This window comes from Sciurus vulgaris (genome assembly GCF_902686455.1).
Source record: "Sciurus vulgaris genome assembly, chromosome: 3".
NCBI lineage: Eukaryota > Metazoa > Chordata > Mammalia > Rodentia > Sciuridae > Sciurus > Sciurus vulgaris.
Genome location: NC_136463.1, coordinates 121,832,543 through 121,845,632, shown reverse-complemented (window position 1 = coordinate 121,845,632; position 13,090 = coordinate 121,832,543). Strand labels below are relative to the sequence as shown.

Sequence of the window (13,090 nt, the reverse complement as noted above, 5' to 3'; positions counted from 1 at the left end):
ATATATATATATATATATATATATATATATATATATATATGTCACAGAGTGTTCTTTGTAGTGGTGGAGGAAAAATACAAATATACAGGTAACTTCTATCAGACTGAACAAGTGAGGAACCAGGTGTGGTCCTGAATTTCTTGAAAAGGAAGGTTTTAGGAAGTTTTCCTGCCTGGGAGATGACCTTCATTTGGTTACAAAGGAGTTCTCACCAGTTAGTAGATTAGGGATATATCCTTTGTTGATTTTTACTTATTACTACTGCTTAGTACAAAATTTGCAAATATTATAAATTATGTTTATAGCTAGAGGGATTGAATTAAGGCAGCATACTCATTTCAAAAGATTCTGAAAATCCAACTCAGTGATAGTAGCTGTAGCCCTGTTGTAGCAAAAACATTTTAGCAGTAATTGGAGAGTATTACTTAAGGTAGTTTATGAACAAATATAACTATCACAATTTTGTTTGGCTTTATTTGAGCATATGGATATAAATGAATATAGATAGAGAAGAGATATCATTTTATTCCACCATGGATTTTGCTCTGTAGTGAGGTATTTCTATGTTAAAGTATGAGCTGATTTTTTCGATTTATTTTAGTTCTATTTTTCTATTATATTTAAGTAGCAAAGAAGAATTTCTCTATGCCTCAGGGTAAGGTTGATTCAGAAAGAATAAAGAACCACATTTTTGGCCTTTGAGCAATTAATTTGACCTTTGTAAGTCAACAGTGCAGACAATAGTCTTTAAAACCAAGGCTTTGAATTGCAAGTACCAGAACTGATTCCAAATGCTTGGATTTAAATATCAAGAGCCAAATCCTAGAGGACTTGGAGCAAAGGGTTTAGTCCATAGTGAAAGGGGCAAAAATAAGAGATGACACAGAAGCAATTTTCCTACAACACAAAGGAAAGAGAAATAGGAAAAAGAAAACAAAAAGACTCAGGTCCTATTTACCAAATCTTCTTTGGGGTTAGAACTCCAGGGAGTCGTACGACAAATCTTCCCCAAATCTGAAGTAACTCTGTCACAGAGGACTCTTCCCGCAGCTACTAAAGAAGACAACCTTGCTGGTTCCCCTTCATCAATCTAAGTAATGGCAGCAACGTCAGCCAGACAGGTGGAGGCAAAAAGAGGTGCTAGGTTAAGCTCACATCCTACACGAGATTTCTTCAGCTCCCACCCAAGTAGAGTCAGTAGAAAAATTCTCACGACCTTGGCTGAGAACAAGAGAGAGCTCAGAGTTGAGAATCAGCATACCCGAAGAATCATTGAACTTCGTATGAGGGGACTCCAAACATGAGTAAAGTGGTAGATAAGGTAGCCCTGGCTTTCAGGTACTGCTAGACCCTTAAGTACCACAGGGTAGGTAAGAGCCAGGCAGGTGCCTAGGTCTGTAGTGGCTGCACTCCAAGGTCCCTTGGAGCAGACTTCGTGGAATCACTCACATGACAGACGTCAAAGAACAACCAAGACTACAGAGGAGCAGCAGCTACCATACACCAGACAGCCTGGGTCTAGGAAAACACGCAAGAATTCAGCAGGAAGAAGAAGGCAGAGGGAAGAAAAAAGTGGTGGTGGGAAATCTTGAAATGAATCCCAAGAGGGTCAGTTTAAGACAGGAGATCACTAAGTTACATAAACTGAAAGACTTCATTTTCTGTTACTAATCAAAAAAGGACCAGACAGTTCACTTGTACTTATTGGAATATAAGAGTTTTGTTTTACCCATTTTAATCTGTGACTTTTTACATTTCTTTATCAGGATTAAAATAATAGCAATAAATATACAATATATACTCTTCCATAAGTACTTATTAGTTCAATTTCAATAATCAAATAGTAAATGACAGGAGAAGAGATTGTTCTGTAGCTACTGAATCACCAAAAGTTAATACAACGACTGATGTAAAACATACATGGACATTTTAAAATAAATAACTGAAGAACAAATTAATCATTATCAGGATAAGACTATATCATCTGGATAAGTAACAAATGCTAATACTATTGAACATTTTGTTGGTAATAAATCTTTGCTTGTACTACCTTATTTAATCTTCATTTTCTTATGCAGTAATAGTATTATTCTTATTTTGGAGCACAAGGAAATGTGAATTGTGGGGCTAAGTGATCTTTCCGAGATCCCAAAGACTGTAAATAGAATATCTGGAATTGAAGAGTGCATAATCCAAAATACTGAAATGCGGAGTCTTAATATTAAAACCTGTGCTTGAATATTTAAGGAAATTATTGAAAGTTGACTCCACACTGCTATTTGTTTTCATTTGTCTTTTAGTGTCTTTATTTTAGTGCTTTCTCTTAGTATCATAGCATGGTAGATCTAGGAAGGACTTTATAGATTGTCTGCTCTAGAATTTTCTTTAACAATTGGTGACATTAACTTATTCAAGGGCACATAGCTAGTGAATAGTTTTTTGTTTAAGAGAAAGCCTTCATGTTATCTTTTCTCTTTTTTTTTTCTCCTCTTGTTTTCTTACCCATTTTAGTAATTTTTAAGAGTTATAAGGTAAAGAATATTGGTGTTTAGGAAAGTAAATAAAGGACTGGGAACACAAGATCAATGAATGAAGGTTGAGGGTAGAGTTGGTAAAGCATATTCCTTGTTGTAAATGTACTACTAAAAACTCTTATGCTTTTAAAAAGCTTGCAAAATATATCTGTTGTGAAGGGATTCTTCATAAGGGCACCAATACTAATGTTTCTGTTCTCTGAGTTATTTCACTGCAAAGCAGATCTTTATTATTTTGAGGATCTATTTTGTATATAAGTTATTTTAATGTTCTGTGCTAACTTGCACAATGCCCAAACTGTAACAAAATATCAATCCTGTTTGAAACAACAAATAGACCTTTCACACATTGTTAGTATTTTCTCTTATGTCATTCAAAATGTGTTTTTGTTGTTTTCAATTAGCTTACTGGAGAGGCATCAGTGAACAAATAGACGTACTCCAAATTGATGATTCAATGGAAGATGTCTGAAGAGAAATAATATCTTTAAAATGTTGAATAGTTTTCACAACTACCCATTCTTTAAGACTATGAGACACCATGGTACATTGACAAATGGTTCTAATAGTTTCTCTGCAGTGGTCATCACAGCAGAATTGGTAATGCACTCTATTATTTTGTTAGACATGCACTTCTAGTGACATTATAGTGCACATAAAATGGTCTGGTAACTTACAATCATGATAAAGCTGAAATAATATATTACAGACTTAGTAAAAACGTTTCTTTGGAACTTAATTTCCCATCATGATAGCATCTCGCTATATCACTGTATTCCTGTAATTTCCTTCCCCTTCGGTGACTTATACTTCTTTTGTAGCTACGTTTGGTTTGAAGACTCAGGTCCAATTGCTCTGTATGCTCAATCACTATCTGGTTTGGAGCAACAGATGTGCATCCAGGCCTAGTGGGTGGGCACAAGGAGACAGAACCTACGGGGGGCGTACATTATCCCAGTGATGTCGTTTTATACTGTACCTTGAGTTCTACTTGCTAATATGGCCTTCTTTTTCTTCTTCTTCTTCTTCTTATTCCTTATAAACACCAGGAATTTACCTCTCACATTTTAGGAGGCTGAAAATCAAGATCAAGGCCCAGCAGATCCTGTCTGGTGAGGGTTTCCTGGTTCATAGATGACACATGGCCAACATGGCTTTTAAAGCACTTTCAATTTATATCCTTCTTACCCTTTGCCCAAAAGGTTAAATTGTCAACCTTTCTCTGATGTACAAGGATTTAAATCAGCCCAACACCCAAAGCACATTAGCTCCTAAGTGGGAAGTTCTTACACAAAAGCATTTGCCAAGGTTTGAGCTTTGCATCCTCATTTGAGTTGTTCAATAGGATCTCTGATGACTCCTAATGCCCAAATAATTAATAAAAACATAGACATATCAAACAATTTGAAAGTAATTGGCCAATCTGCTCCTCTTATCCTCTGTAGACAGAATTATTTATAGATCTACAATGCTGATTTAAGAGAGGCTTTCAGAAAATCAAAAGAAAGTGTTTTCTTTACATTGGCAAATCCTCTTTCTTTTTCTTCTTTGCCTCTTTCTCCTTAATCTATTTCTTGTTAATGATTCTGCTTCATCAGTTAAAATTAATGTCTTGTTGGTGATGAAATTAATTGATCAACTTTGTTCAAAATTTTAAGAAAGCCACTTTCTTAGTGAGAGGGATTGAGGATAGAATTCTCAAATGTTACTTCATGGCTATTATACTTTTCATCGAGGGAGTGAACATTCACGTAGCATGTTTCATTGAATGAAGGAAAGGGAGGGGTAGTGGGAAAAGTAAAGACAGGTGGAATAAATCTGACATAACTTTTGTAGTGTACATATATGAAATACCACAGTGAACCTCACCCATTGTGTACACCCACAAGAAATCAGTTTTAAAAAATAAGTAACTATGAGTAAACGGCAGAAGGATCAATAGAGTGAAGGGCACAGGGTGTGGGGTAGAGAAGGGGAAGAAGTGGTACTAGGGGCTGAATTAGAACAAGGTACATTCCATGGTTTTAGAATTATGTCAACATGGAATTCTAGTGTCATATATAACTAAAAAGACCCAATTAAAAAATGTAAATAAAGGTCTACACACCCAAAATTAATTCACAGAATTTCACAACTGACAATGGTGTTCCATCCTTGAAGGAAAAAAACCCTTCAAATTGTACAAGCTTATGTTTCAGGCAGCTTTTTGGTCACTGTGAACAAAATGCCTGACAAAAAGCATTTTAGAGGAGGAAGAGTTCATTTGGTCCTCATGGTTTCAGAGGTCTCAGTCCAAAGGAGCCAACTCCTTTGCTCTGGTCCCAAGGTGAGGCAGAATGTTAAGGCCAGAAGGGTTTGGAGGAGGAAAGTGTCTCAGGATGTGACAATCAGAGGCAGAGACTCCCCTCGCTGTGGACAAAATATATACCCCAAAGGCATGTCCCAGTGACCCATCTTCTCCAGACACACCCTTCCTGCCTATAAAAATAATGAGCTTTTGGGGGACAACTAAACCATTAAGAGTTTAATAGGACATGATTTGAATCTTTCAGCATGAGGTGATTTTTAAGTTTTCAATTGCAAGACCCTAAATTGATGTGATTTGAGGCTACAACCAACTGGGCAAGATATGATATTTTCTGAACTCTAGATCATAAAAGTAATAAATGCTTATAATAATGTCCAGTGACATCATAGAAATGTTCAATACTTTCAGCTATCCTGAGTCTGGCTGTGGCTATGGATGATTAATGCTTACAGTTGCTTGCTTGAATGCTAAGCACTGTGCAGCAGGAGTAAGCCAAATGAATGGACACTGAGTGTTCCCTCTCATGTATTTACTATCCTGTGCCTTTAGAGCTTGAATTTTTGTCCCCACCCCAAACTCATATAATGAAATCCTAAACTCCAGTATTTCAGAATGCGACCTCTGGAATTAGGATTGTTGTTGATACAGTTAATTAAGATGAGGTTCTACTGGAGTAGGGTCAACCTCTAATCTAATATGACTGGGATCTTTGTTAAAAGGGAGAAAGTGGACACAGATGTACTGTTATAGAGAACATCATGTGACAACCAGAACAGAGATCAGAATGATGCAGCAGTAGCTAGGAACACCAAGGATCACCAGCAAACCACCATAAGCCAGGATAGTGCTTGGAACAGATCCTCCTTTGTGGTCTGCCAAGGGAACCAACTCTGCTGTTGCTTCAATCTTAGACTTTTATTTCCAAGAACTGTGAGATGATAAATTTCTGCTGTTTGAGTTACCTAGTTTTGGTACTTTATTAGGCTGCTCTAGTAAGATAATACCATTATATTGTAGGGAGATATAAAATTGGATGTAATATTCACAATGGATAGCATATATATTGATTATTATGAGAAGACAAAATCTTTAATCATCCTGTAATGACACCTGAATTGGCAACTCAAAAATTTTAGAATCACTTTAGAATAATGTTCATGTACTACCTTTAGAGAACAAACTACACCTTGAATAATTTTCATTTTAACATCTGAGTTTGTCACATCAAATCTTAGGAGTCTAATAAATGGTATAATAAGAACCTACAGTGTGGCTTCAAGAACTGATTTAAGTACTGCTGATATATATTTCAACTTGCACAACATCTTCTGTATCAGAGGTAAATGCAAGAGTAGAAACAGGTTCTAGAGAGCCTGGATTTTATACAACTTTGGGATTCCTGTTTAAATAAAGAATATAAGATTATCTGTCATAAATGAGATTCACATAGAATGAGTCCATGTAAGTGATGGTTCCTGAAGCTTTGTCTCGATTACATACCACTTAAAACCACCTCTGGAGAGAAGATAGCCACCCTACGGCCCAAGGATAATGCAACCAGATTCACAGGGATGGAGGGACGGTTATATCAACACAGTGCAAAAGGAAAGATAGATGGCAATACCAAAAGTGAATTGCAAATGTTCTACAGGGATCAATTCAGTCTATTTTCATGCTAGAATCTTTCTACAAGTAAATAAGTAAGACTGCCAAGAAGCCAAATCACTTAGCCAACCAATCTGGAAATTTAATACAAACAGTAAGTCAAAATAACTATTGAAGTCATGGACTCATTGATTTATTGGCAATTTTCAATATTTCAAGGGGATATTCCACAGACATGGCTTCATCTACTAATGTCCCCATCCTTTGGAGGCAGAATCCCTCTCCTTCTGTGCAGTAGCCAATAGCAATTTTCTTAGAGTCAGATCAAAAGCCTGTGATATTTCATATATGGTACCTGTGCTGTTTAGGTTGTTCTAGTTGGATGTCATTCCTCTGCCTTCTTAGTAAATGTCTTCTTACCTTTCTCTGCACTGCATGGTTCAACCCAAAACCTCAAAGTAATGGGTTGACCATATTTGTTTATATTAATTCTACATTACTCTGGGATAGTTAAGTTCTTGAAACCATAAATTGATACTTAATCTAGAAGAACCAAACTATTCTATCCCTTTTCTTCTGTTTATTTTCCTCTCATACAATAGCAACCTTTATTCATCTTCCTTTTAAATTACCCCCAAACTCCTCTGCAGTCCGGTCCACTCATGTATTCCCTTTCTTACCTCTCTCAATTTCCATAATCAGTGAACTGATCAGCCAAAGACAAAACCTTTCTAAGCGAGCAGTGGAGGGAAAAAAACTAAGGAAAGCACCTGTATCTCCAAGTGGCAAGTAAGGCTAAGAAATCACCTTGATTACATGTGTTCTTTTTCTTTCAAAACTCAAACACTCTCAGATAGGCTAGGGAAACGTCCCCAATGAGCCACTGACACCTTTTTTAACCTATACATGATTACACTGTACCATTAACAAGTTTATGTTATGGTTCTTATAATAATATGTTGAAATTATTCTTTAAATCTGTTTCCTCCAAAGATCATGAGCTTGATGAAATCAAGGACTCTAATTTTCAGTGACTATTTCAATGATGGATGCATGACATATTCTCGGGTAACCTCTGTAAGAAATGAAATATCTTCACAGGTTATTCCCAATCTGTCTGTTCTTTCAGGTCATTTTTAAAAGAATCTACATGAAAACTTGGAATTTGGTATGATACACACACGCGCGCGCACGCACGCGCGCATACACACACACACACACATACAATATATTATATATTAATTGTTCAATACATATTTATTGATTGAAGGAATGAATTCACAAGACTTGAACTTGTGAATCGCTAATCTTTGCAAATGGGTTTTAAGGTGCTAGGTAGAAATCATTGTAAATTTCTAAATACAAAATGTACTCAATATAGATTTCATTATGAATTATATAATTAAGGAGTTGGGGACATAGTTCAATGTAGACCACCTGCCTAGAGTGGATGAGGCCCTGGTTTCGATACCCAATACCACAAGAAAAGAAAAGAAAAAAAGAAAGTAAAAAAAGAAAAAAAATTTAAAAACAAATGAAAAAAATTAATTACATAAATAAGGGGTCAAATTTAGGCTAAATTTTCTTTAGGCAGCTTTAATAATCTACATGGAAAATGACTTAACATCTATTCATTTTTTTTTCACAAGAAAGAGGAAGGACATTTAGAATGCTCCCACATGGATATGACAATTTGTCATAAGGAATTTCAAACAAATGGAAATACTGATATCACTGCAGGTGGCTGCCATTTTTCACCATGTTTCACTTAACATTTGACAGCTTTGCTCCTTTGATGCTGCCAAAGAAAGACTATACTTCAGTTATAAAAATGAAGAGTGAGAAAGAACAAGGCAAAAGCTCTGAAACAGGAGGAACACAGAACATTCCAGAAGAGAAAGGAGGCTTGGTATTTTCCAAACAATACCAAGGATTTGGTGGACAGGATGACTTTTATAGGATATTTTTAGACCTAGGTTCAGAGATGATAAACTTTATCCTAAAGTAATTGGAGGTTATCAGGGTATGGAATCACCAAGATGGATCTGCAAGGACTTAAGGGACAGAGCCCACATAAGATGAGATTTTATGGGAAATACTAGCTTAGACCACAAATTGGGAATGTTGGTAGGATGCTAGAAAGATTTAGAAAGGTCAAATAAGCTTGAGGGCTATAATCTTCAGCATAGGGATTTACTGATCCTTGTTAACATCTACTTCCACTTTCATTTCATACCCTTCCACACACATTGATGTAGCAGAACTGAACAACTGAAAATATTTTTGTATGAATTCTGACTTGAAGTCCCATAACAGCATCAACATATAGAGATTGCCTCCTTTGTATATACTTATGAAACCTAAATCCAGATGTGCAGAACAGTAACGTCAAATATGTACTAATTATACTTAGGACCCACACACTGAAATTAGCTTGCTAGTATACAGCCATTCATGGCAAGAAAGTGCAAAACTATTAGGGGAACCAATCACAGAGGGGAACCACCTAGTGTAAGAACCTGAATTTTCATGGACTTTCTTCAGGTACTATATTATTTCATAAGGTGGGTAGGTGCTCTGATCTCCTACCACCTGGTCAAAAGTTCTAAGGCCTCTCACTGAGAGTTCTTCAACCGGATACCATTCATAGAATTAGACTAGACAGGAATCATAAAGAAAGGCCATTCAGAGTTTTATCAACCAATGGACCATATAAAGCACCACCAAGAATTTAATGTACTGTGAATTTTTATTGTCCTTCAAAGAATATGTGTGTGTGATGTATACATTAATAGGAAATATAGTTCTAGGTATTCTAGATATATTGATAATATTTTATTGAGTAGGTTTAGATGATGTTGAATAATCCTACAAATAATTGGAAAGGCTAACTTGGTCAGTTGCCATATGCCGCCTGGAATCTGGTTCACTATAGGTGTTAGACCCCTGTAGCTTTGATAGTAATCTACCCAAATTCTGTATCAACTGGGTTTCCCCAAAGCTCATTAGTTTGTGACAGAGGTTGCCAAAATCTTAGTTTCTACATCTGCTCTCTTAAATCTTCAACTCCAAAAACCCATCTTTCATTTCATTGGGTGTAATTTAGAAGATGGGTTTCATTATACAGATTTCTATTCCTTTCCAGTTAACTTTGAAAGGATAAAACTATTCTATGAAAGAACAGTCTTAATTCTATTTATGTAGCAAATGAATCAAATGTCAGTTTTTATTTTCAAAATGCACATATGTTTAACATGTGCTAATTAAATTGCCGGTCTTGTTTACAAATAACAGGCCATTGCAGGAAAGAAACCTGAAGAAGAAAGGATCTCCTCATTTTGTTTGTTTGTATTCTACTTATCTATTTTTAGCATTTTCTTCCTCACTCTTCCCCACTGGATAGCACCAAGGAACTGTAACTTCATTATAATAAATCTCTTCAATCAGTCCACTCTACTTCCTACCTGCATAACAAAATATCAAGTTGCCAAAATTCAAAAAGCATATTTCCTATGTAGAATAATGAATCCTTTGGACAGAGGTTGTGAATACTCCATTATAATAGCCATATAAAATTGATCAAGCCCTGTGGAAAAGTAGGTACATGTTTTATTTCTAATTTTTCAATTCCTCAATGCTTTAAATAGAAATTAGTTCCAAGAAACTACTCTATTGTATCTCATAAAGTAAATTTATACAACTGGTGAGCATAAATCTGAACTATGTATAGTCTTCAACATGCATTGAATGGATCATAATTGTTCAGTAGCATACAAGTGAGCTGTAGAAATTATGGGAGAGGGCAAATATCAACTCACAAAGATGAGTTCCAGCCCTCCTTCTGTCTTAAAACAGTTCCTTCTGTTTCCAACTGTAATTTAGACATCAAAGTTAATCAAAATAGAATACTTAATAACTATTAGTTATTAAAACAGTCTCACAGCACTACCTAAAGTATTATCTAAAATCCAAATCTTCACAACATTTTGATGAACTAACTGCATTGGGTCAAAAATAGATCTACATATTATTATTAAGGTTTTAAAGTTAGGATGCTGGGCCTAAAATCTATTTCCTAATTATAAAAAGGTAAGATAGAACAGATAAAGACTACTATTTTTGTTTAATTTATAGTTGTTAGAACCTGGAACATTGAGTTAACAGAATTTTAGGGTTTCCTAAAAATATCTGACAGCAGAAAGATTAATAGGATCATTCTTAAGGATGATTATATGAGTGAATTTGGTGAGCTTTCATGGAGTGATTAAATTGATGACATCAAATACATTCCTTTGAGATATAGCATGGATCAAACTGAAAAACACGGGGTTTGAAGTTAGTGAGATGCACTGCTGAGCCCTTGTTACTGGAGTTTATGAATATATATCAGGATTATAGTTCAGGGGAAGTTTTTCTGATGGTAGTTCATTTTTGAGAGTGGACGAAATGACTGTTAAGTAACAAATAACAATTATATTCTTGAGAAGCAACATTATGGGAAAGAGTTTTGTTGCAAATCTTACTAAATTTTATTATTAAATTTGCTATTAGGAAATAGAGAATACTTGACAATTTGAAAAGATTTTTAGAAGTATAAAAGGCTAGTCATTTCTGTAGTATGAACAATCTTTTTTTATCTGCCATGAATTTTTAATAATCATACATATTAATTAAATCATGTGTTTACATTGGAAATATGAATGATAATTAGAAACTGCTTTCAATGTAGTTTCATGTTTCCAGGGTGGCAATTACTGTTTGACAGTATGTAATCAAAGTCCTTTAACTTTAAGTAGGAACTATTTCTAACTTTTATTAAACAATGTATTTGTTAGATCATATCTTAAGTGCTATTTTTAGTGATTTAAGATATATTTTATTAATATTTGAATGTGTTTTACCATGGACATATTTTTATACATGTACTACTTATTGACTAGACCACAGATAGTATAAAGAAAGCATATCATTTAGATTCTAAAACTAACATTTTGAAGATTCATAGTTCAAATTGTAATTGTTTTTTCAAAGTATTAAAAGTACACTAAACATGTGTCAGGCAGTATTTTAAATGTTTTGTGGGCATTAATTCATTTAATCCTTATACTATCTTAGAAAGTAGATAAGGTTATTCTCACTTCACAGATGAAAAACTGAAGCAAAGAAAGTAACATTCTAAAGTTACTTAGCTAGTGAGTGATAAGGCACACTTTAATTGATTGGATTTTTGTGTGTGTGTGTATGTGTGTATGTATGTATGTATGTGTGTGTAGGTTATTTGAGATTGAACCCAGGGGCTCATGCATGTTAGGCAATTGCTCTGCTACTGAGATACCACCTCCAAGCCAGCATAGGCTGAAGTTTTTGTATTTCAGTAAGTTTGTTCCAGAGTGCCCAATTTCATGCCTCTCAGGATACAACTAAGCAGTGCATTTATATATTTGGCTTCTACAATTCTCTTAGTTTTAGATTGAATGCTTCAGGCTATTTCAGGATTATCAGTGCCACAAAAGAACTCCTCTTGTCTCCTCAAATCTCTATTTCTTTCCTTTTTCCAAATAGATAATCATTATTCTGACTTCTAAGATGAAAAATTAGTTTGGTTTTGAATTTTATATAAATGAATCTACCTGTCACCTATTTGTATGTGTTTTAGTAAGGTTTATTTCTATTCCTATTATAAATGTGCAAACACTTATTCCAATGTATGACTATAACAAAAATCCATGATATTATTGATAGATATTTGGATTATTTCCAAATGTTTCAGTTGTGACAAATAATATTGAACTGTATTGGTTTTTTAAGATATTATGACAAAGAACTCAAAACAAGGTGGTTTGCAAAGAAGTCACCTCACAGTTTAGAGACTATCTGCAATTAAGGTGTCATCAGATTCCCACATCCTGTGAAACTGGTAAGGAATCCTTCCTTGTCTCTTCCTGGCTTCTGGGGTTTTGCTGCAATACTTGGTTTTCCTTGACTTTGGGGTTCATCACTCCAGTCACTTGACTGTCTTCTCTTGTATATGTCATCTGTCTCTGGTTCCAAATTTTTCCTTTTCATAAGCACATGACTCTTATTAGATCAGGCCCATTCTAGTCATTTAATTTTAATTTCTTGTCCATGTAAACCCAATTTACAAATAAGATCACCTTTGGAAGCACTAGGAGTTACAAGTTCAACATTTATTTTTTTATGCAAATATGATTACATATGGTAGGTGGTCATCCTTATAGACAAACCACTACAGCATTGTGCAGCAATGAGCTCATCGTATTAATGTCAACTTTAGTCTTACGGAGTAAGATTAGTAATTCACACTTGACAACTGTCAGAAGCTTTGTCAGATTGGGAAAATGCATTCTTGTTATAGATTAAGAGTTTTATTTAAATGATGAAAAAATGCTAAATTTGAATACATTCTTTTACTGTATTTGTTTAGATGAACATTCATTTCTTCTTTTGATTTAAATATGTAGAAAGTTACATTGATTTTTTAAATCTCTCATAAGAAAAAACCCAATTTGACTATTATGTGCTATTCTTTTCTTTTTTTTTTGGATCCATGGTTGAGATTTTATTTTTTTTTTATTGTAAACAAATGGGATACATGTTGTTTCTGTTTGTACATGGTGTAAAG

The 13,090-nt window shown here is 34.7% G+C and overlaps 1 protein-coding gene across 16 annotated transcripts in view; it reads right to left on the bottom strand.

Moving 5' to 3' along the window:
• Positions 1–13,090, bottom strand: part of B3GALT1 (beta-1,3-galactosyltransferase 1) — a 644,122-nt gene that overhangs the window by 450,423 nt on the left and 180,609 nt on the right. Inside the window, exons 1-2 of one of the 16 annotated variants that reach the window (XM_079131872.1) lie at positions 3,514–6,102; positions 959–1,090 (exon numbers count right to left, since the gene is read on the bottom strand). The exons of 12 other annotated variants lie outside the window; for them this stretch is intronic. The gene's annotated coding sequence lies outside the window, so the exon portion shown is untranslated. 3 more of the 16 variants (XM_079131874.1, XM_079131871.1, XM_079131894.1) reach the window with 3 other exon arrangements.